Below are 23,399 nucleotides of genomic sequence, written 5' to 3' on the forward strand. Positions count from 1 at the left end.
ATGTCTCTGACAAATATCAGTTTTCTGTTTTTGGTTATGGTACTGAATGCACAGTTACATTATCTCTGAATTTAAGAAACATTTTTAAAAATTCGAATTTGGTACCAATATGAATTTCCTTATTTGCCTGTCATGTGCTATTTAGAATGTGATAAATTCCTGTATATAACATCATACAAAACTTTCCACAGCTGAGAGTTCAGTCTTTGATCAAGGCTATGTGTATTTTTAAATGACATGCTCCATAGACAAGTTCATTATACAACCAAGCGTCACTCTACCCATATTTCACTCCCTTAGTGAACACAGTGTTTGAGTTATTTGCTGTGTGAATGGTTGTACAGACACTTCACAGTTCACCAGGTTGGGTGTAATGGTAGCACGGCTGTATACCCTACCAAACCATTCATTGTGCAACTAGATACTAATGTAGTTAAACTCTCATGATTAGAATATTGTGAGGAGTGGCATATAACTCAACTTAACCACTCACTTATGTAATTGAAAATCATTTAAAAATCTGTTATTGCCTACAACTTGTACAAGTATGGGTGTTTGTATTTTTTACCAATAAATCTAACTGACTGTTATTTAAAAGCTATGTTATTCAGGTGAGAGTAGCAGTTCATTCTTAAACTGTAATCTGTTCTGAATATCAACCTATGTAATCTGTAAGTAATCTGACCCACACCTGTGTTAGAAGTGGGTGGGTATAATGACCTGACAGTCTGCTGCCCTGCCGGCACCTACCCAGTAAAACTTGCCTTGTCAATACACGGAAACACAGGTAAGGCTTACATTGTGACCAATTTAGGAGTTGTTGTTTCTAGTTAGATGTCACGTTGGGTGGCCTCTGGTTGCCTTCTTTCCTGGGTTTATCTGTTACACCAGTCAAATGTATGAATATGGTTTAATTAAATGAAGCTTGTTCGTGTCATGAGTGTTATATGGGACTAAATTTGTTCAAATATACTTCATGGTCCTTGCTGTCGGTCTTACGTATTTGTTTGAGGATAGTTACACACTGAGCATGTTACAAGCAGTATAGTTTTCAGTTTAATGATTTAGTACTTTTTTAAGAAAGGAGTCACTTTGTGAGTTCAATACAGCCATAATCAGTGTTCCACGTCTCAGTTATGTCAAACTGTGTCTCCTTAATCACGTGAGCCCTTTTACGGATGTTTGGTTGAAAGCTAAACTCATTGTGTAACACACATCAAGTGACATTTTTTCAGTAAAAAGCTTAATTTATCAGGAACATTATGAATTATGTTGCGGTGCATGTCAGTGATTTAGATGGACAGTGATATTTTTGTATCTTGTGTTTGCTATCATTAGTGTCTCTGATCCCAAGCATGAAAATCGTGTCCCAGGATACACGTTTTGCTTAACATGCTTAACTTCTGTGACTTTTAATGGCATTTTATCATTGGACATACAAGAAGACATCCTTGCATGAGTTAGATAACCACCTGTATGCATGATTCACCTGTATGCATGATTACGAGGGCTGCAACAAATCCACTACAGGGTGAACAGGGTACATTTTACGAATAGTAACAAATACAAATATTTGTTCATGAATACTTTAAGTTTAATATCCAGAATCGTCACGCCGAAGACCCGGGTTCGAATCCCCACATGGGTACAATGTGTGAAGCCCATTTCTGGTGTCCCCCGCCGTGATGTTGCTGGAATATTGCTAAAAGCGGCGTAAAAACAAACTCACTCACTCACTCACTCACTAATATCCAGAAATAAAATAACAAACTTGTCATGTAATTGCTTAAGTTAAAGCATTTAAATGATACCTTTTGATAAAGCAAAATTAGCAATAGATTGATAACAGTGCAGCTTATACTATTGTGTAATGACAGTTTCATAAGGTGTTTAGACAAAATGACACAAGTTACGCTACTGTGGAGCTTAGATAGAATCCAATTTTGCGTAAATATTTGTTCATGAATACATGAATATCCAGAAATTAAAGAAACAAACTTGTCATGTAATTGCTTAAGTGAAAACATTTAAATGATATTTTGTCGATAAAACAGAAAGCGCAATACATTGATAACAATGCTTCTTATAGCCTAATGACAGTTTCATAAGGGGTCTAGGCAAAATGACACAAGTTACGCTACTGCATGGCTTGGATATAATCCAGTTTTGCATATCTCTCTTAGATTAACAACAAACTAGAGCCAAGTAAAAACAGTCTCTTAAAAATAATCGTAAATATTCGGTTCCTGTGACCACAAAAAATAATTGATTTGTAAAGGGACACGGTTTGATTCACTAAATACGCTAGCGAATCAGGACTAATGAACTTAGGGGTAATCCTCTGAACTAAATATCCTTTCAATGCTTACTGTCCGTCTCAGAAAGTAAACATCTGCTGAAAGATGGTTTTGTATTGATCATTTGTCCAAGCCTGCCATAAAGATATCTTTTAAGGATTCCCGAGGAATAAAAATAGAGTGTACGATAGGCCTGATAAACAAACATGCTCTTCAGTACCAGGGCCTCCTGAAGGAGTAAAATGAAGAGTTGTAAGATTTCTAAGTATTCTGTTGACTTAGGTTGAGCTGGGCTATGTGACCAGTGTTGTATATATAGATTTGTTGTGTTGGGAGACAGTGGTGTTGGACTTATGTTAGTGAAGTCCTCTATATGCTGTGGTATTGATCTTGCTGCTCTCTCCAACTGCTCTCCAGGTTGTGGCTGCCACTGCCACAAGGCCGTAGGGAGAACATGCCCTCGGTTGTTATTGTACTGGCTAGGGCCTAGACTTTGCCATGGGCTTGTGATGTTTCTTATCTGCAGGGTTCAGTTTAAGTCTGCTAGTCAAGGCATGTAAAATTCAGGAAGAACTGGTGACACATGCTTGTGGACAACCCCTTCTTTGCCATTAAATGAGTGAGTTGGGTTTTACGCTGCTTTTAGCAATATTCCAGCAATATCATGGCGGGGACATCAGAAATGGGCTTCACACATGTGGGGAATCGAACCCGGGTCTTCGGCATGACAAGTGAATGCTTTAACCACTAGGCTACCCCATCGCCCTGTTTGCCATTAATCTGACAGCAACTCTACGGTGGATTCTTTTTAAACTTTGAATAATAATATTATTGTCGTAATCCTGGATCTGAGAACGCCTGTTCTGTCAATTGTTTATGTCCATGCTTACTTTTTTATATTCAGTTTGTGTGAAGCTGAACATCCCATGAAGAGCGGGGTTAGAATTGGTCTTCAGTAACCCATTCTTGTCATAAGAGGCAACTGACATTATCAGGTAGTCAGGCTCACTGACTTGGTTGACACCTGTCATCGTATCCCAATTGAGTAGATTATGCTCATGATGTTGATCACTGGATTGTCTGGTCCAGACTTGATTATTTACAGGAGATCACAAGACCAAAGTATAGACGGGTGGCTAATAGTGGACTGGAATATTTATGTGGTGGGAACTTTGTTCCCATGACAGTTTCAAAGTCAAAGTGTTTTTCTGAATTAAGGGTTAGGGTTTTATCATCTGTGTTTAAATATGGACTTGAGACAATTGAACCCTTGGATATTTACTCATGGAAACGGATAAGGGAACATGTGAAAGTACAAGTGTTCCCTTATTCTTTTCCAGGTTTCTTCACAAGCTATGTATTGCACTGTGGGTGAAATTCTGGAAATAAATAAAGGAACACTTGTACTTTCATGTGTTCCCTTATTTGTTTCCATGAGTATATGTGCAACAGAGGTGTCTGATTCGAAAAGTCAAATCTCTCAACATCAAATTTTCATTGTTTTCTGACATCATACTGTGCAAAAGTCAGCATCATCAACTGAGAAGGGTTTCAGTTCAGTAGACATGACACATTTCAAACTAGCTGACATGTTCATCCTTTCTTTAAAAATTTAATTCATCAGCCAAGTTGGGAACTATAGGGGCTGAATAGTGATCCAGGTGATGTTAAATGTAGTAGAAATTTGTACTAAATTTTATAACTTTGAACCTCATTTCAGTAAACATTTTAATTGATGCTGAATATTTGTAAGGTTTAATTCGTATGCATGTTCTTTGATGCATGTGAATCAGTCATATCGTTGTCAAAGTGGGCCCCAAAACTGCACTAGTAACAGGTTGTAGATGACAAAGACTTAAATGTTAAGAGCTCTTTCATGATCCAGATATCCAGACAGCTGATCCCTGTGTTTTGTCATCAGGGTCTTTTGTGAAGGATCAAAACCAACTCCAAGGTTTTGTTTGAAAAAGTAAGCCCGCGGTAGAAGGAAATTGGGGAGGGAAGAATTCAAGATAGGCCCGATTTCCTGAGCCCAAGTGTGATCTGCACGCGCTACCTGTGTCCTGCACATGCGCTGCCCGCACGACCCGTCTTGTGAGGAACACATGATTTATACTGACAGTCTCATTTTTCACAGCAATCCTTCGTAGCCTAGCAATGTTCACAAATAGCGTCTGACCCTCTGACAAATCTGGCGGATTCGCAAACAGTCCGACAGAAGTGTCTGACTGCATATTTCACAATGACTTTGACTGAAGTTGTTATATGTGACATGTCACACTTGGTTGCTGTTTATAAATCTTATGTTTGTTAATAATTTCAATGCCAATTATAAGAAATATTAGATCTGAAATGTGTGTTTAAATATATTCCATGGGTCCTGTGAATTTTCAGTGGGTCAGACAGGCATCTGAAACTTACAGGACCCAATGTCCTGTTACTTTGAAACACCATTCATGAACACTGGCCTAGTGGATAAAACCGCCAAGCTAGTAGTCGAAGGGTTGCAGGTTCGAAACCAGGCATCGGCACAATGTATTGGATGTTTTCAATAATGTGATATTTTATGATCGTGTTCAGTAATAGCCAGACAAAGTTATATCAATCTTCAAAAGAAGTAAAATAATTCAGAGTGAAGGGCTTATTCCTCAGAAAATCACTGGGATGCAGGCAATTCAGATCGAGTGTGAAAAACCTTGGAGTCAATTTTGTGTGCAGACTCTTTCAGTGTTGTCACAACCCCTAGTGTACAGTTCACAACCCTGTGCACTTAAAAGAACCCACGAATCTGTTGGTAAGTGGCCAGATAATGGCCACATAAATATGTGCAGACACCTAGTTGCAGGTACAGCAACGTGCAGTGAACATGGACAAAGTACTGTGACTATGTGTCCCAGGCAACCCAGCTGTGAATGGGTACCTGGTAAGGATAGGACAGGCACATTAACTTAGTGCACCTAATGTGGCTGCAAGAGTTTTATGCAGTGTTCACGAATAGCATCTGACCCTCTGACAAATCCGGCAGATTCGCCAACGGTCTGATAGAAATCTACAACCTGCCCCAGTGTCTGACTGTATGTTTCACAATGACTTTGACTGCAGTTGTTATATGTGACATTGACACTTGTTTGCTGTTGATATATCATATGTTTGTTAATAATTTCAATGCCAATTATAAGAAATGTTAAATCTGTAATGAGTGTCTAATTTTATTCTATGGGTCCTGTGAATTTTTAATGGGTCAGACAGACATCTGAAACTTACAGGACCCAATGTCCAGTTACTTTGAAACACCATTAGTGAACACTGTTATGATGTTCCGTTGAGATTGAATCCAATGATCGAGGGAAAATAAAGCGTCTTTGAGCAGCTGAGCTGGGTATTGGCACTATATATATGTTAGTATGCATGAATGTTGACATGTTAAATGATTTTCAAATTTATATAAGTAAACATTTGGAATATTGCTAAAGGCAGTGTAAAACCATACTTACTACTGTTCATGGTGAGCAGTGTTAAGATGTCAGGGCTAAATGATGTATGCAAATGATTATGGATCGAGGGGCTGTGGGGTAGCCTAATGGTTAAAGCGTTGGCTCGTCACGCCGAAGTCCCGGGTTCGAATCCCCACATGGGTACAATGTGTGAAGCCCATTTCTGGTGTCCCCCGCCGCGATGTTGCTGGAATATTGCTAAAAGCGGCGTAAAACCAAACTCAGTCAGTCAGATTATGGATCGAAATCATCAGTCACATCCAGTTGTCCTGCAGCCTTTTTCAGACATGGTATGTTCATCAGTGAACAACAGGAGATAAAATTTCAATTTTAGATCAATATGTCTAGTGATTTTTAATCTCATTTCAAATATGTTTTGACAAAGTTTGTTAATATGTGTTCATTCATACCTGAATTTGCTGAAGTGATATGAAGCAGATTTCTTGTGCACATAATACACAAAAAAAACTTCTCTAAAAATACTCAGCCTCCTCTAGAGTGGTGTGTGAATAATGTTTAGGTGTGCACTTTACTCAAGAAAAATATGGCAGTGCCTGTAGATGTTCACACGTCTTTGGCTGACAAATTCATCAACGGGTCTGATATTGATGATAAAAAAATTGATGGCATGTAATAGTTAGTGACCCTACCACGTGACAAAAATCAATTATATGGACCAACAAATATTATACCTTTTATCGCTTTGAAGAATTCAAGTCAATTTTTCAAAATATAAATATGTGACAGTGGTAAAGCTCATGCAAGCGACTGAATCCAAGTCTAGGTGATTTCCATTTCCCTCCAGGCTGTGTTAAGATTACATTTACAGTCTTGTGGGCAGCTGAGGCCAGCTCAGGTCACGCCTAACTAAATAACTCCCTTACATAACATCATGTCCACTGAGCCATGTGTACAGTTGTGCAGGAGGCAGCAACAATGACTGGCATGTTGTGTACAAGGGTCATCTGGAGGTCTGCCGTGTCCCTGAAGTACTCAAAACAAGGCCTGCTGGACACATCCAGCTAGCCTGTTACGGTCAATAACCTCTGTGCCTCACCAAGTTAGCCAGTGAGACAAGGTGGTTGGAACTGGTCAGGTGGTCATGTGTGTGTACGGTCAGTGCTACTCCCAGCTGCCAGACAACATCGTAAACATGTTATCGGAGCTTTGAAGATCTGTGCCTAGTGTGTATTAATTAGGCGTCCACCACATCCAGACGGATTATTTGACTATTAATAGTGTAGCTGACATTAGTCCTTCCTTGTGGATTTGATAACAGTCATGAAGGGAAATAGTCAAGTAGAGATATTTGTATTCAACGTGGTGGAAGGTGTAAACACTTGATGAGAGTGGCATATAAACAGGTACGGAGTGGTGTCAGTGTTTGATGGTGTCAAATATTGCAGCCCTGGGTCAGTGTATGTTAATCCTGCAGGCTCTGACAATGTGACATACATACTGTCTGACTGGCTGGCTGGCTGGCTCACCTGTCAAGCGTGTATGTCGTCACATTGTTTGTCGGTGAGGATCAGGGAAAGCTGTCCTCATATACCAAGCTTTAGGGCACTTGATGAGCTTGCCAGTAGCCATTTGAACTGTGCTATATGCTTTGAACTTTGTAATGCATGTTCGTTGTTTATGCATATTCATGTCTGATTGTACTGTGTTTTCACTAACATGTGTAAGTGACAACAGCATTATATGACAATTACAGAGCTGCTAGGGGCATCATTGTCTTTTCAGGTCAGTGATATTTAGATTTGATCTCCAATTTTCATCTGTTTAAAATGTGACCCATGAAGATCCGGGTTAGAATATTGATCTTCAGTAACCCATGCTCATTGTAAGAGGCGACTAATGGGATCAGGTGGTCATGCTCGCTGACTTGGTTGACACATGTCATCGGTTCCCAATTGCGTTGATCGATGCTCATGCCGTTGATCACTGCATGGTCTGGTCCAGACTCGATTATTTACAGACCGCCGCCATATAGCTGGAATATTGCTGAGTGCAGCATAAAACTGAACTCACTCACTCACTGTTTAAAATGTTGGTTTAAGATATAATGTTACAATTGATTTAGGGGTGGTGGGGTATCCTAGTGGTTAAAGCATTCACTCGTCATGCTGAAGACCCGGGTTCAATTCCCCAAATGGCACAATGTGTGAAGCCCATTTCTGGTGTCCCCTGCTGTGATACTGCTGGAATGATTACTACATTTGATTTCGGTTAATTTTGGAGCTCAAGTTTTAGATGTGAAAGTAATCACCATGATAACCAGCACTTGTGTTCAGTGAAATCATTTTGCCTGTTAATATATTTCTCAGTTGAAGGTGTGTCTCATGTTCAATTTGATCACTATTAAAAAATCTTCATTTATTAATACATTGGCTCTTGGTAAATGTTATTTCCTGGTACAAGATGAAATAAGACAAGAGAATGATTATGAACTAGATGGACTAACTTAGGTATAAGATCAAGGGTTGCCAATATCTTCATGTGTACTGTGTCAAGTTCATTCAACCATACAAATAATACTGTCAGCATGTTTATCCATCATTTTTGTGAACTAACCTACATTCTGATTCCTGAGCATGTAGTCATGGTTGTATTTTCAGCATGTTAAAAGGAACATCTTTTTTTCCAAAACATTTTTCTTTCCTTATAATTTGATATCTGCAGTATGAACATGTATAATTAAAGAAACAGTTTTCAATATGTTCAAATGACAGATTGAGAGTTTCACCCCTTCCAATATCGGTCTACTTTGGAAATGTTATGACCTTGCTTCCAAGGCTGTACTGAAGGCCAAGTCAATGGATGTATAGTAATTCTATACTTTAAAGAAGCAAGTCTAGATAAGCGGACAGTACAATGACACCAGTCTGTAAGATGGATATTTATATTTTTTAGAAATTATCATTGAAACTTTTAATTATTACCTTGTGCAAGTCTAGAGACGTTATTGCTGACATTTGTGTGGGAGTCATTTTGGTGGTGAAATTTTCCACTTATCTGAAAGTTTCGTGTCAGCAGGTACATACATGTATGTAAACCAAGATAGCATGTTATCACGACAGCAGGACAGACAGTGACAGATTAATTAACACAGCTACACCATGTATTTGCTTGTTTTGTTTGCTTAACACTGCACTTGCAGTATATCCTGCTATGTGATGACAGTCGGTACATTGTCAAGTTGGGACCAGACAAACCAGCAGTTGACATGCCAGCATTGTTCAAGGTATAGAGGGATGAGTGACGTACAAGACACAGCTGATCCGTTTGGTCACCATTTGACCAACATAGGTTGCAGGGCCCACATAGTTTTGGCCAAATTAAAAAATGTTGTTCTGATTACACCTCTTTAAAATTTAGCCTAGGTAGGTAGGTAGGAATTTTTTTTTCACATAATTTTTTTTAGAAGGAATGTATAAACTATTAACACATGTAACAATGTGTAATTGTTTATTCAATCAAGCTTACGTCCATCATGTCGACTTTCTCTATAAGAATGACCGATATCTGTAAGTGCCGGGAAAAAACAATGGTATCTGAAAGTTTATTTTATTCAGTCCGCTTAAAACAAAATAGGGTCGGCACCAGAATTCAAGGGTCGGTCGGTTAATCGGAACCACAACAATTTTTTTTTAGGCCTTTGTGTTCGTCATTAAATAGGCAGATACTTAGGTTAACATGTTCATTAATAAGAATAGACTTAAATATGTTTTTGTGATAATGAAGTTATGATTGTAAAAACTGTGTAAACACCTTGATTTTCTCAGAAAACATATTGAAGTAATTTCTTAAATAAACAAGATCTATAAAGCAATAAAACAGGGTTTACCTTTTGAAGTGCATCAACTTACCTTAGCCCCTTGATAAAAAACATGATAAGATTTGGACAATACTTGTCAATGGACGGAACACACGCTGTGCACATGCTGCAGTCTACCAGTATTTGCATGGTACCTTAAGAATCAATTAGCATGTGTTCATCCAGCCAAAATAGAACTCTAAAATTTTGGCAATGGTGACTGGAAACTATAATTCAGTAAATTCCCTTGCCTTAGTCAGGGGCATCAAGTGTAATATTAATCATTAGATCGTTCAATCTGGACCATCATATAGCTGGAACAATGTGAGTATTGTTGAGTGCGGTGTTAAGCAAAACAATGTAATGTCAACGATAAACAACCTTGATAACCATTGTGCATTCACTTGTCAGGTGAGGTGATGTTATCATTACAACAGGACATGCCATAACCAGTTGATAACCAGTGCATTCACTTGTCAGATGATATGTTATTAAGACAACAGGACATGCCATAACCATTTGATAACCAGCACATTCACTTGTCAGATGACATGTTATCATTACAACAGGACATGATATAACCAGTTGATAACCAGTGCATTCACTTGTCAGATGATATGTTATTATGACAATGGGATGTGCAATAACCAGTTGATAACCAGCACATTCACTTGTCAGATGATATGTTATAATGACAACGGGATGTGCAATAACCAGTTGATAACCAGCACATTCACTTGTCAGATGATATGTTATAATGACAATGGGATGTGCAATAACCAGTTGATAACCAGTGCATTCACTTGTCAGATGATATGTTATTATGACAACGAGATGTGCAATAACTAGTTGATAACCAGCACATTCACTTGTCAGATGATATGTTATAATGACAAAGGGATGTGCAATAACCAGTTGATAACAACGCATGAACACTATTACTCTATGTAGCTGCTTGTACAATGATGTTGTTGTTAGACATCTTGTCATGATGACATTGAAGGGTTATGAATGGCAATGTTTCCATGGTAATGAGACCTGCAGAGATAAGAAGGATATAAGGGCAACAGCTATGGATCATTGTATTGCAAGTTACAAATGATGTCGGAAGATAAAAGGATGTTAAGTATGATTGAGGAAGTGGCTCCCCCTACTTCCTGTCATCTTTGGCTTGGGGCATGTATCCATCACCTTCCCTTGTGACAAACGGGGCCAAAAAGTATATCCTATGTACCGTATTCATCATATTAGGTGAGCAGTGGGGAAGCCGTGGGGTATATTAGCAGCAGCTTAGGCTGCAGACCTTGACCAATATTACAAAGAGAGAGGACAAAGACTACTTTGCTCCTGTCGTTTTGGACAAGAACCTTTGAGACTCCTAACCTGAACTTTCCATTTGGTTTTAGTCTGAATTTATGGACTTTCAAACACTAGGCACACATACTGAGGCATACGGGATTGTATTAGTCCCAGTTTTTTTATTAGTGGCAATAGTATCATGCATGCTATGGAGTTGAAAAAAAGTGTATGTTCGATGTTCCAAGGGTTTTATTTCAGAGCACATGGCAACGGTAGGTTACATGGAGGCTGCCATCTTGTAAATTGTAATCTTCTAAAACAGGAACCTTTAATTGAAAAGTGGGAATGGTTAGCAGAATGCATTAACTAAAGCGGAACAAATCAAATCCTTCATAACAGGAGTGTTTGTTTTGTTTCTTTCACACCCGTGAATATCCGGGTTAAAATTGGTCTTCAGTAATCCATGCTTGTCATAAAGAGTCGACTAATGGGACCAGATGGTCTGGCTTGCTGACTTGGTTGGCACATGTCATCATATCCCAATCGCGTTGAGTGATGCTCATGCTCTTGATCACTGGATTGTCTGGTCCAGACTCGATTATTTTCAGACTGCCGCCATATACATTCTGTAGCTGGAATATTGCTGAGTGCGGCGTAAAACTAAACTCACTCACTCAATCATTAGTTTCCTTCAAATTACGTTGGGCAAAGATTGGTGTCCTTTGATTTGGTTGCCAGGTTACTGAGACTGATCTTAATACAATTAATATCATCTGTATTCTCATTTTGGATTCAAAGAACAAATACCTGTAGTTGATTTTGTTGAACACCAGTGGGGATTTCAGAATAAGTAACAAGCAGCTTGTCATAACATGCACTATGCAGGAATTTTCTTGACCAGACAGCTAACAAAAGTTTTTATAATTTAGAAGTTTCGGGTAGACATTGTGTGTTTTATCTTCAGCATAAGTCGATTTATGTTTATATTCACTCCAACCAGCAGTCTTGTATGCTTTATAAGTAACTGCTTGTTGAATGGATGGTCAAAGGTGTGGTAATTACATTGAATATGGTATGCACTTCCCACAAACAGGGTAATGACCTCCTTCTTCAGGGCACAAATCAGGCTTGTGTATGTTAATGAATACAAAACAGTAGACAACAGACACCCAGCTTGTTTTGGACTCGCGTTAAGGTTTTTCTGAACTTCAGATTCATAATTTATAAGGCTTTTTACATTTTGAACAATGTTCTGGTTATAGCTTCAACTGGATAGACTTGAACATTGGACCACAATATTTGATTAACAGTATTATCCATTTTTGTGAAAAATCAATGTAACAGATGGTTTGACATCTGTTTTCTAAATATAACAGCATGTGTTTGCTTTTTCTTGTTCATGTGTGTATTGGCAATTGTTGAATTTTGATCCATGTGAACATGGATATGTTGGCAATGGTCTGCAGCCATAGGTGGCTAGTATCATTTTGAATTGGACACTTTATCACCCTTCAGCATGACCAGGTAGTGGTAGGGGAAGATGTAAATACATACCGGTACAGTCCATTTAGCCGATGTGTGGGTTCGAACCCTGGATTGGAGTCAACACAATAATAGTGAGTAAGTTTTAGTTTTACGTTGCTTTTAGCAATATTCAAGCAATATTGAGACGGGGAACACCAGAATGGGCTTCACACATTGTACCCATGTGGGGACTTGAACCCTGGTCTTTGGCGTGCAGAGCGAACGCTTTAACGCTAGGCTACCCCACTGCAACCCCAATAAAGTACTAGAATCTGTACTTTACTGAGAAAGTGTAATCCCAAATATAATGTGTTACATTTGACCACTTTCTTAATGGCATTGTGTATTCAAATTGTATATATTTAAATAATTCACCAACAGCACTTGTTTATCAGTTTGTATTTCAATGAAAGGGAAACAACTCTTGAATGTGCGCACTTGAGTATTTTCTGGGTATAATTTTTTGGTAAAAGCTTTAGGTAACATATTGTTATGAACTGCAAAAATCACTTTCATGTGAAAGGACAACAGGTAATAAATTTGCTATAATGAGTGTGAGTGAGTTTAGTTGCACTCAGCAGTATTCCAGCTGTATGGTGGCGGTCTGTAAATAATCGAGTCTGGACCAGACAATGCAGTGATCAACAGCATGAGCATCGATCTGCACAATTGGGAACCCATTACATGTGTCAACCATGTCAGCGAGCCTGACCACCCGATCCCGTTAGACAAGCATGGGTAACTGAAGATTAATATTCTAACCTGGACCTTCACGGGTAAAATTTGCAATAAAACACCACCATAATCACTAGACATAAAGATATGTCATTTCATTTCCTGTTAATGTTAGGCACGTGTTTGTGCTGAGATTACAATTACCATGATCATGTTGATGACCATATTTGTTTAGTAAACTAAGCTGGACATAGCAATCATCTCTACACACATTTTCTTCTATATTTTGTTAAAAATACCCCATATATACCCTAGCCTACCATATTCGTGTGTAGTACTTTGGAATATGGGCTGATATATTATGTAATTGTTTGATGAGTTGCTGTTTGATGCTTCCCTTGGTCCTGCTATTTCAATCACAAAGATTAAATTTGGTCCAAAGAATCTAATACAACGTACAATTGGTCTAACTAGGAAATTTGTGAATCATTATTTATTTCCAGGAACTGGATGAGGACTCAAAGTCAAACATTCATACTAAATATTGAATATATCAAATGCAGAAACAGTTAATAAATTCTTAATAATCATGGTATTGAAACATTTTAACACACAACCTAGTTTTCAATGAAACAGGCCTTTTGGATCATTAGTCCTCGAATGGACAGTAGGATAGGCAAGTACAGGGGTTTACGCAATGTACAAATGTGCACCCAGTATGCATACATGTGAAGAATGGACACAGAAACCAGAAAATGCTGCTACTGAAGAGACACACATTAATACCTACAGTGCAGTACTTTACAGTACCCTCATATTACCAGCAAGGAGGGGCAGTGGGGTACCCTAGTGGTTAAAGCTTTTATTGAGGCCGGGGGATTCCCCTGGATACAACTTGTGAAGCCCATTTCTGGTAAGTGATATTGCTGGAATATTGCAAAAACGCTAAAAGAATATCAGCCAGTCAGCCAAGAGGACACATGTTTGCATTTTGTAAGTGAAGGTAAAACCATGCAAGAAGCTGAAGAAATGCTTACGACTCCCATGTTGCATTATGTATGTATGGATCTGAGGATAGCGTTCCCTGTTATGATGTATGCACAGTCGTTGGGGTAGCCCAGTGGTTAAAGCATACGCTCATCACGTCGAAGACCCGGGTTTGATTCCCCATATGGGCACAATGTGTGAAGTCCATTTCTTGTGTCCCCTGCCGTGATATATGCTGGAATATTGCTAAAAGCGGTGTAAAACCGAACTCACTCACTATAATGTATACAAATGTGAACATTCGCCTGCAATGTTCCTTTAAATATGCTGCATACATGGTGAAACATCCACCAAAACAAGTGGCATTAAGTGCAAACAAAATCAGTGTCTAACTTTTTTCGTAAACAAGATGATTGTTTTTATACATACAAAGACCACATGCCACTCACTCAGGTGTTGCTCTGTTTGCTGCAACGCTTAATGAGGTACATGTACACGCATTGTCAATCAGCACCTGATACGAGTTCACAGGACATAATTTGTGACAATTGTTATTGATCATTGCCTGCGAAATAGTTTTCAATTTGTAATTGCACACACATTCATCTGCCTGAATGTGCCTCATTATGTCAAATAGAGCTGTGACGATATATCGTAGTATTGATAATCGTGATACTTTATCAACGATAAATATATCGATAGTTTTGTTCGTATCGGGATATTTATCGTTGACCTAAAACTTGTTAATGTTCACTAGAAATTGGCGGTTATGTAAAAATTTACATTGTTACATGCTATCAAAATATTCTTTTTAAAGAAAATAACTAAAGATAGCATATCGTGATATGCATCCTATCAAATCGTATCACTCCAAGATATTGCGATATGCATCATATCGTGACATTTCCGTATCGTCACACCTCTAATGTCAAATGTTTAGGTATCTCAGAATTACAACACAGTCCCACCACGTTCACAGTTTGATGGGGTAGCCTAGTGGTTAAAGCGTTCACTTGTGAGGAAGACCCGACATGGGTGTGAAGCCCATTTCTGGTGTCCTTCACTGCAATATTGCTGTAATATTGCTAAAAGCAGCATAAAACTGACTCATTCCTCTTGGAACTAACATCTTACAAAGCTAAACTCACAGACTCTCTCATGTGCCAGAATGGGGATTTGTCTCGTCATTAACAGTGAAATGCACAAATAAAGGTAGGTGGTAGAACATACTTTAGACAGCTTTTTATCAAGCATTTGAGATAATCCTTTAACCATGTGACAAAAAAGTTCATATCCTGCAGATTATTTGATTTTTGAGGTGTAGTTTTGATGGAGTTTAATGAGTCACTAAATTCAGCTCTAGCTACTGGAACATTTAAATTCAAGCATGAAACAGCTTCCTGAATCTGACAAATGTGATATATGAATTATTACCGGCAGTTTCATTGATGTTTCTCTTCAGTAGCCTTGATGTGTGTTATTCTAGTACTACTCAATCTTTGTGTTATCTAATATTAAGGAAATAACAACTGTGATGTCACTTTAGATCATGACTTCCTAGTTCATGACTGGGTCTATGATACTTGATAGACTCTATGCTCTTCAGCCATGCTTTCTGTTACCATTGATGTTGCGTTTGTGCATTACACATTGAGTGAACAATCGTAAAACGCTATGATGTGAACAATTAATAATTGAAGAAAATTACGGACATATATATTTTGGACAGTTAGCCTTGTGGTTGTAATGGTTGGTTGTCACGCCGAGAGACAGAGTTTAATTCCCCACGTGGGTACAAGGTAAGAATCCAATGTTACTGTGTCCCCTATCATGATACTGATGGAATATTACAAAGAACAATGTAAATCATTGCTCATGCACTCACTATCATGTTTATGATAAACTGTGAATACACAATGCCATTTAGGACTCTGAGGGTGTGGGTACGACACCAGATGGGACTCCAAAAGTACTAGAATCTGTCTTATCGATACAGTGTAATCCCAAATATAATATGTGTTAATTACTGATAGCAAATACACTGAACAAGGAAGTATTCAAGGTTAAATATTGAAGTCAAGTACCCTAGCTATTACACTGTAGCAGTTAAAGGGGAAGTTTGTTCCTACCTGTTCTACCGTCTAGTAAAATATTTCATTGCTATGCTGATAATAAAATTTTGAATGAAACATTGATATGCTTTTTTCTCCACGTGGGTGCCGTTGTACAAGTGGTCTTACCGCTAAGGTGATCGTAACTCCCATACCATAACATAGACTTACGACTTGTCTAGCACTAAGGTTGCTTTGTACAACGGCACCCAGGCATGTATATGTAAAAGGAACATAGTACCCCGTATCTGAGAAAACTGTTTACAATTATACACCGTAAATATGGGCTAATAGGCTGCTTTGAATGAGGCTTCAGAATCCCACAAATCTCTTGTAGCTTGAAAGAGTTTTCTGAAACCAAAACCTCATCTATGTGAACACTTAGGAGATAAACGTACTGTGTTTGGAAATTAGATGAATGTTAGACCGAATTGATAGTCTCTAAATTTTATTTGAAGCCGAACGCAACATGAAAAATATTCTGTCCAAAGAAAACAAACTACTGTTTATTCAATGCAATAATGTAACACCTAAGAGCTTGGTTTTTATAATCATAACTCCACAAGACCAAAACCAGCCTATTGTTTTGTGTGCCGTATTACTGTACCCCCCTGGCCACAGTATAATGGAATCATCTGACCTACTTATTTTCTTGGAAGTAGACAGTTACGCAACAGTTTGAAATGGCGGACGAGCCAGTGTTTACATTTTGCGAAAGGTTGAAATTCGAAGTGACAGTGGAAAATACTTGACTGACTGTCGAACCTGAACCCTGCAGAATCGAAGAATAGATCCTTTTCTGATCGACCTATAACCTGTAACTCATCAAAGACTGTTGATTTTTATGACCGCGTGAGTGTCGATCATGATTTCCGCGTGCGTGCCTCCACCCGACATGCGAGGAAGAGTGACAGTGCAGCTTTGTGTACATGCGACTAACTTGGGATTCCTTGGAACATTGTTCTCATCATTAGGGACTGGATTGTGGCCAAGCTTTTCAAAGTGTACGAACATAGCAGTGACAGCCAGCCGGGGAAGGTGGCAGAGAGTGGAATTCTCATGGTTCAGTTTTGACATTTTGAACGATGCAACGGGACATGATGGAGTATGAGTGGCAAATTTTATGTTTCGCCTGACAGTTATCTTGCGAATTTCCCATTCTAAACGGAAACAAATATACCATTTACCAGGTAGGTAAATGTTTACGAATGTTTTGCCGCACAAATAGGGATAGATAGGGATGTATTTTTACAAGGTTTTCTGATTTATATGTTAGATATTGTTTGTTTATGTTTGGGGCTGTGTATTGCAATTGAGTTTGAATATTTTTATAATAGAAGGTAATAATTATGATAGTGAGGTCCCCTAATAATTGTGGAGGAGAAATCATATAATCGTATTTTTCGAGTTTTAATGAATGTTTCATCAGCATTTCCATCACGTCTGTTGTGTTGATATTAGTCATGTTGGTGGCCAAGCTGAAGTAGTGCGGCAGTGTTGTATACATGCGCAGTGAAGCGCCGTGAAATCAGACGCATTTTCAATCCAAATTGATACCGTCTGATTTTATGGCTTGACCAATCAAATTCAAGCATTTCACGTAGCCATGGTAGAATATGCCATATATGTCTTATGTCTGTATTTGAGGACTTTTTTGCCCCAAGTCGAAACGGCCCCAAATTGGCTAAAACGGCCCCAAATGTTTTGGCTGAAACGGCCCCATGACTCAAACGTCCCCAAGTTAAAACGGCCCCATATTTGACAAAATGGCCCCAAAATAATCAGTTTTATTTCAATGTGTGTCCTTAGTCATAAATGATAGATCCAAAAGCATATTTTTCAATTACTTATTAAATTGATTAACTTTGACATTTTCATCATGATTTTCTTCTGTTTAAATGGCCATGAGGCCAATAATACATGTGGAAGATATGAATCAAACGAACTGAATAATGTACAGATCGTCTAACACTATTCACTAGAATTTAAGTTTGACAAATATAACATTAGATTTCAGAATCAGAATTCAAATTGTTAAAAACACATCCATACCATGAAGTCACACATACAGTCATTAAAACAACATTGAAGTAGCAGTTACTCTGTCGAGTGAATCCTGACAGCGCTGGTGTTTTGACAAACATTAGCAATAGTACATAAATGAATATGATAAAATATAAGTCTATGAACTCAAGACTATGGCACAGTGTTCTCTGTGTCAATGATATACAGTATTTATTGATGGGGATAGATGGTTACACAACGTTGTGTGGTTTACAATAAGACCGTCCGGAAAAACATGCTCTAAAGTCCATGCAACTACAAGGACAGTTACTTCAACGTAAACATTCAAAGCAATGGACAGTTTCAACACAACTCCATATGAAATGTACAGTTTGATTTTTCGACGATAACTGAAAAAATACTGACGCATTTAAGCCTAAACTCTAAATGAAGACCTAAAACAACTATTTCTAAGAAAAAAGTCTTGTTTGCTGATGAGGTTGTCATATTTCATGTTGAAACGATCATTTCCCGCGATCTTGATTCGACACTCAGGAGGGTGCCCTCGCTTAACACACAATTGCAATAAATAGAGAGGGTGTCAAGCAATTACAGAAAGAACCATTGGAAGTTTATTGTCTGTGTCGTTATTCTATTTAATACCTATTATGTAACTTCATATTACACTAAAATTGAAAACAAATACATGGTCAAGCACGTTAATGGTACTGCTGTGTGTGCCGCAAGGAGAGTATTGTTAGGACTTTTTTCTGTTTTCAGTATATGTTACATGTCAATGTAAATGCTCAAATATATTTCACGTCTTTTTTTGCAATTGTACGGGGTCATTTCAAGCAATCTCGGGCTGTTTTCACTTAGCAACATCGGGGCGTCTTGTGCAAAGGGAATGAGGTCAGATACAAATATCGCTCGATTCCTCAGCAATGTTACTCCAACATGTAGATGTTGCGGATGCCTGGAAGAGTGTCCCTTTACACACTGTTACAAAGGACATTCAGCCTTCTCCAATCAGAAGGAGCTCCTTCAAGACCATGATTGCCCTTTGACTCGCAGTATCTTACCATCAATGAAGATACAAGCTACCAAGATCTCCATCTACACAAGTCGCAATGGTCAGGTTCAAGAATCTTGACGCTGTTGCTGTTGGTTTTCTGCCAGTATCGACCATATTATCAGCCTGATCACTCAGCATGTAGGTCAACCCTTGGAGGCGAGACTCAACATGAGTTTGGAACCCATGAGAGAGCTGAAGTATGAATGTCTACCCAGTTTCTTCTCAAGCAGCACAACCACCTCATGCAGCAGATACACTAGACCTTCCCAGAGCCACTCTTCAACAGAGGACAATCTGTGCTTGACCTTCCCAGAGCCACTCTTCAACAGAGGACAATCTGTGCTTCATTCCTGAAGATATCATCCTGTTTACTAATCAAAAGTTGAAGCATCCACCAAGCTGGCCTTTAGGAAAGAATCATCCAGTAAGTTATCAAGTTCAACAAGATCCCAGCCTGGAAAGACAGATTTGCATGCCCCAAAGATAACTACATTGAGAATACATGACCTTCTTTCTTGTTCAGTATAAATCTCCACATCCTGTCAGCCTTGAATTCCTCACACTTTCCAGACTGTACAATACTAACAAAGTCTGGCTCCTATAGGTTTTAAGAACTGGCAACTATCTCCATTTCCTGCAATGCCCCAACCTTATGGTCTATCCCACAAGAGGCTGTTTCCTTCTAGAAGGAGCCAACCCACAAAGAATAGAAGCTGCTATGCAAGGAAGAAATCAATGCATGAAAAGTGTCAGGCACCAAGGGATTCTACTGATGAGTCTTTTTGAAGAAAAATACATCCAACAAGTGCATGATAATCAAGTTACATATGCTCAACAAGGACTGTTGAATATGTCCTTAAAGTTCCTACTATTAGTGCATTCAATCAAGAAGCCAAGGAAGTCTTGGCTTAAATGATCTTTCATGCAAGTTATCAACCGTATCAATGATTTGCAGGCCACCTGCTGAGGTTAAAGGTCACATGCAACCAAAAAATCAAACATAATTAAAACACAATTATCACTTCTTCATGACATATAATATGCATTGCTGATTATGAAAAAACAAATAAACAAAATTATAAGCGTGTAATCGCAAATCAAAAGTGCAATATTTTGTACTTGGGTTTACCTCCCTCGAAACGAAGCAGCCGGGATAGCGAACCCAGTCAGAGCGGGTGGGTGTGCACTCAAGTGTAACGGCTGGTTCATTTGCAGATGCCGCCCTCACAGCTCATTGTGTGTGTATATATAGAGATGTTGGGTTTTGTAAAAACATGCTCATTTTTTGTGTATAACATTTTGCAATCAACAGACATCATAACATGTCATGTGTTCAAGTATCACACCTGCCTGTCTGTGTAATTACATAATGTGACAGAGACCGAACTTCGGGCCATAAATCAATGCATTTTGTTTATGGTGTATAGCCTGATTGGTGTTAAGTTCAAATTGCATGTGGTCAGTGATAGCAGCTGTGTATTGAATATTGTCATTAGCAGACAGGCAGGCAGACACACAGGTGTCAATAAAACAAGACATTGAGTTTAGTCTGTGACAACGACATATCTATATCACAGTTGGAAATTCTGTCAGCAGCTAAATAATGACATTGCTTTTAAGTATCGAACTGAGAAAGTGACTCAGTAAAGAAGAGCGTGTGGTGAAATAGACAAATGAAATTATATAAACAGTTAATTTACTGTCATAACATATAAAAGCTTCGCCTGTTAGATATCAACAAAACATTAGAAAAATAGCTCACACCAAAGCCTTCACCGAGTATTCACCGGACAACCGCTTCCAAGCTGCGCGAACCTACTTCACTGCGCACGTGCTATAAGCGCAGCCCAGCTGTTGAAACCCGTTTTCCCCAGAAAAGTCGGGGGAAAATTAGTGAAACGTTTGAACTCCGATTTCGCGCGTTTTTTTTCATTATTTTTCAACTTTATAAGTTGAATTTGCATTTTTGACGATTTGTTTCGGTAAGTCCATACCAAAAGGTATCAGAATCTGCAAAGTTGTGTTTTCGTTGCATGTGACCTTTAAGGTTTGATCTCTCGATGGCTACCAACCACCATCACCATTACTGTCATCACGTTTGCTCATCTAACGCTAATTAGACGACATGGCTCTCTACTTCAGTGTAAAACTTTTCCACTCACTCACTCACTAAGAATTTGTGTTAGCTCTTATGTGTTTATCATTATTTTCCAGATTGGTATACCTCATACAATTTAAGTTTAAAGTCAAAGCAACAGGTGTTGAATGACTTGAAACTAACAAGCACTGCCAGTTGACCAAGCCATATCCCCATTTAAGATATGACTAAGTTTGTTTTGATGAAGCTGGGCAGACTACGGGATTGCATGACAGGAAATGGCCTTTAGGCTGATGAATCCATCAGCTGTTTATGTAGTAATAAATGTGTTTTTGAAAGTGGAAATAGTGTTATTTTTGTAGTTGATATCAACACACCTACGTGACATTGCTTTCCGCTTCCAGCACGAATTTTAGCAGAGAAAGGGAAATGCATTAATCATGTTTAAGGTCATGTTAACATCGGTAGATGATGTGAATATGAAGACATGATCTCAGAATGACATGGTTCTTGCAAGAAAAAGTGAGACTTTTGTGGTAGGAGATACTCCATTATGTGAAAATTGATTTGTTGCTATGTGTGTTGCCTGCTTTCTTTACGTGGTGAAATTATCAAACTATGGACATGTGTGGCAACTATCAACTGTCAGCCTGTTGCTATGACAATAGATGAAATTGTTACTGATTAACTGGTTACCATGCCACAATGGAGGAATAGGAACAGACTATGAGTTATTATATTTGTCAAGGATTGAGTGAGTGAGTGAGTGAGTTGAGTTATATGTCACTTTAGCAATATTCCAGCAATATTATGGCGAGGGACACCAGAAATGGGCTTAGTACCCATGTGGGAAATTGAACCTAGGCCTTCGGTATGATAGACGAACACTTTAACCACTAGGCTACCCCACCACCCTTATTGGAAAATAAACATGCGAAATTCATTTATGAATATTTTACATTTTTCATGCTTAAAGAGTGGCTGAGGTGCCCCAGTGATAAAAGGCACTACAGTTCACTGTGCAGGGTGTGCTTTTGAAGTTTGGTTCAAGTTCCTGTTGGGCTGGATTATGTTGCCAGGTTTGTCAGCACCATACCACTGAACCTTTGGGTTTCACCAAAGTGATAAACATCAGAAGCTCTGTATCACTTTACGCTTAATTTATCCCCGCAGCTGACAAGTTATGATATACAACAGTTATGAGTGAGTGAGTTTGGTTTTACGTCACTTTTAGCAATATTCCAGCAATATCACGGCGGGTAACACCAGAAATGGGCTTCACACATTGTACCCATTTCAGGAATCAAACCCGGGGCTTCGGCGTGACGAGCCAACGCTTTAACCACGAGGCTACCCCAACGCCCCAGAACAGTTATGATATGTAATCGGAATGATGAATAACCGGAAGTGGCGTTAAACCTAACTCACTCACTCATGATCAAAGGGTCTTGTTGAGAAGTTATGCCTGTTTCCTATTAAATGACAGTTTTACTTATCATTTCATATAGTTGGTGTATGGTTTCAGGATGTTTGTCAGATGAAGTTTAACTGGAATAAGTATAAATGCTATCTTCCTTCCCACCAGTAGTGGTGCATGGGTAACCAAGCGATTACAGCATTCACTCAGTTGGTTGAAGGCTGAAGTTACATAATTGGAATTCTGAAGAAATAAATCAAACAAACAGCTTTAGTCCAGTATCCTGAAGATTATTTAAAGGACTAGTGCAATGTAGAGAATTGCTCTGACAGTTCAGCCCAGCAGAAAATTAAATGTTTCACAATAGCAATAATATTGAACCTAATGTGTTTCAGTGGTTAAGTTAGTTATTTGTGATACACAATCTGTTATCCATCACAATATATATTGGTGATACACATAGAGATTATTAACTGAGTGTGTTTCCGTGTCATTAATATCATATATTAGGAATAAAAATTGTATTATGCGAGCCCTTGGCAAGCATAATACATAATGATACGGAAACACACTCGGTTATTAATCTCTTTATCATATAATG

General features: G+C 38.5%; 1 protein-coding gene across 3 annotated transcripts in view; it reads left to right on the top strand.

Moving 5' to 3' along the window:
* The window catches only part of LOC124286161 (RAC-gamma serine/threonine-protein kinase-like), a 63,725-nt gene that overhangs the window by 14,215 nt on the left and 26,111 nt on the right, over nucleotides 1-23,399 (top strand). Inside the window, exon 1 of one of the 3 annotated variants that reach the window (XM_046722512.1) lies at nucleotides 7,047-7,155. The exons of 1 other annotated variant lie outside the window; for it this stretch is intronic. The gene's annotated coding sequence lies outside the window, so the exon portion shown is untranslated. Of the gene's footprint in view, nucleotides 1-7,046; nucleotides 7,156-23,399 lie in introns of those variants that run through there. One more of the 3 variants, XM_046722510.1, reaches the window with a different exon arrangement.

This window comes from Haliotis rubra, unplaced genomic scaffold (assembly GCF_003918875.1).
Source record: "Haliotis rubra isolate DU_JTF1 unplaced genomic scaffold, ASM391887v1 Scf377, whole genome shotgun sequence".
Lineage (NCBI taxonomy): Eukaryota > Metazoa > Mollusca > Gastropoda > Lepetellida > Haliotidae > Haliotis > Haliotis rubra.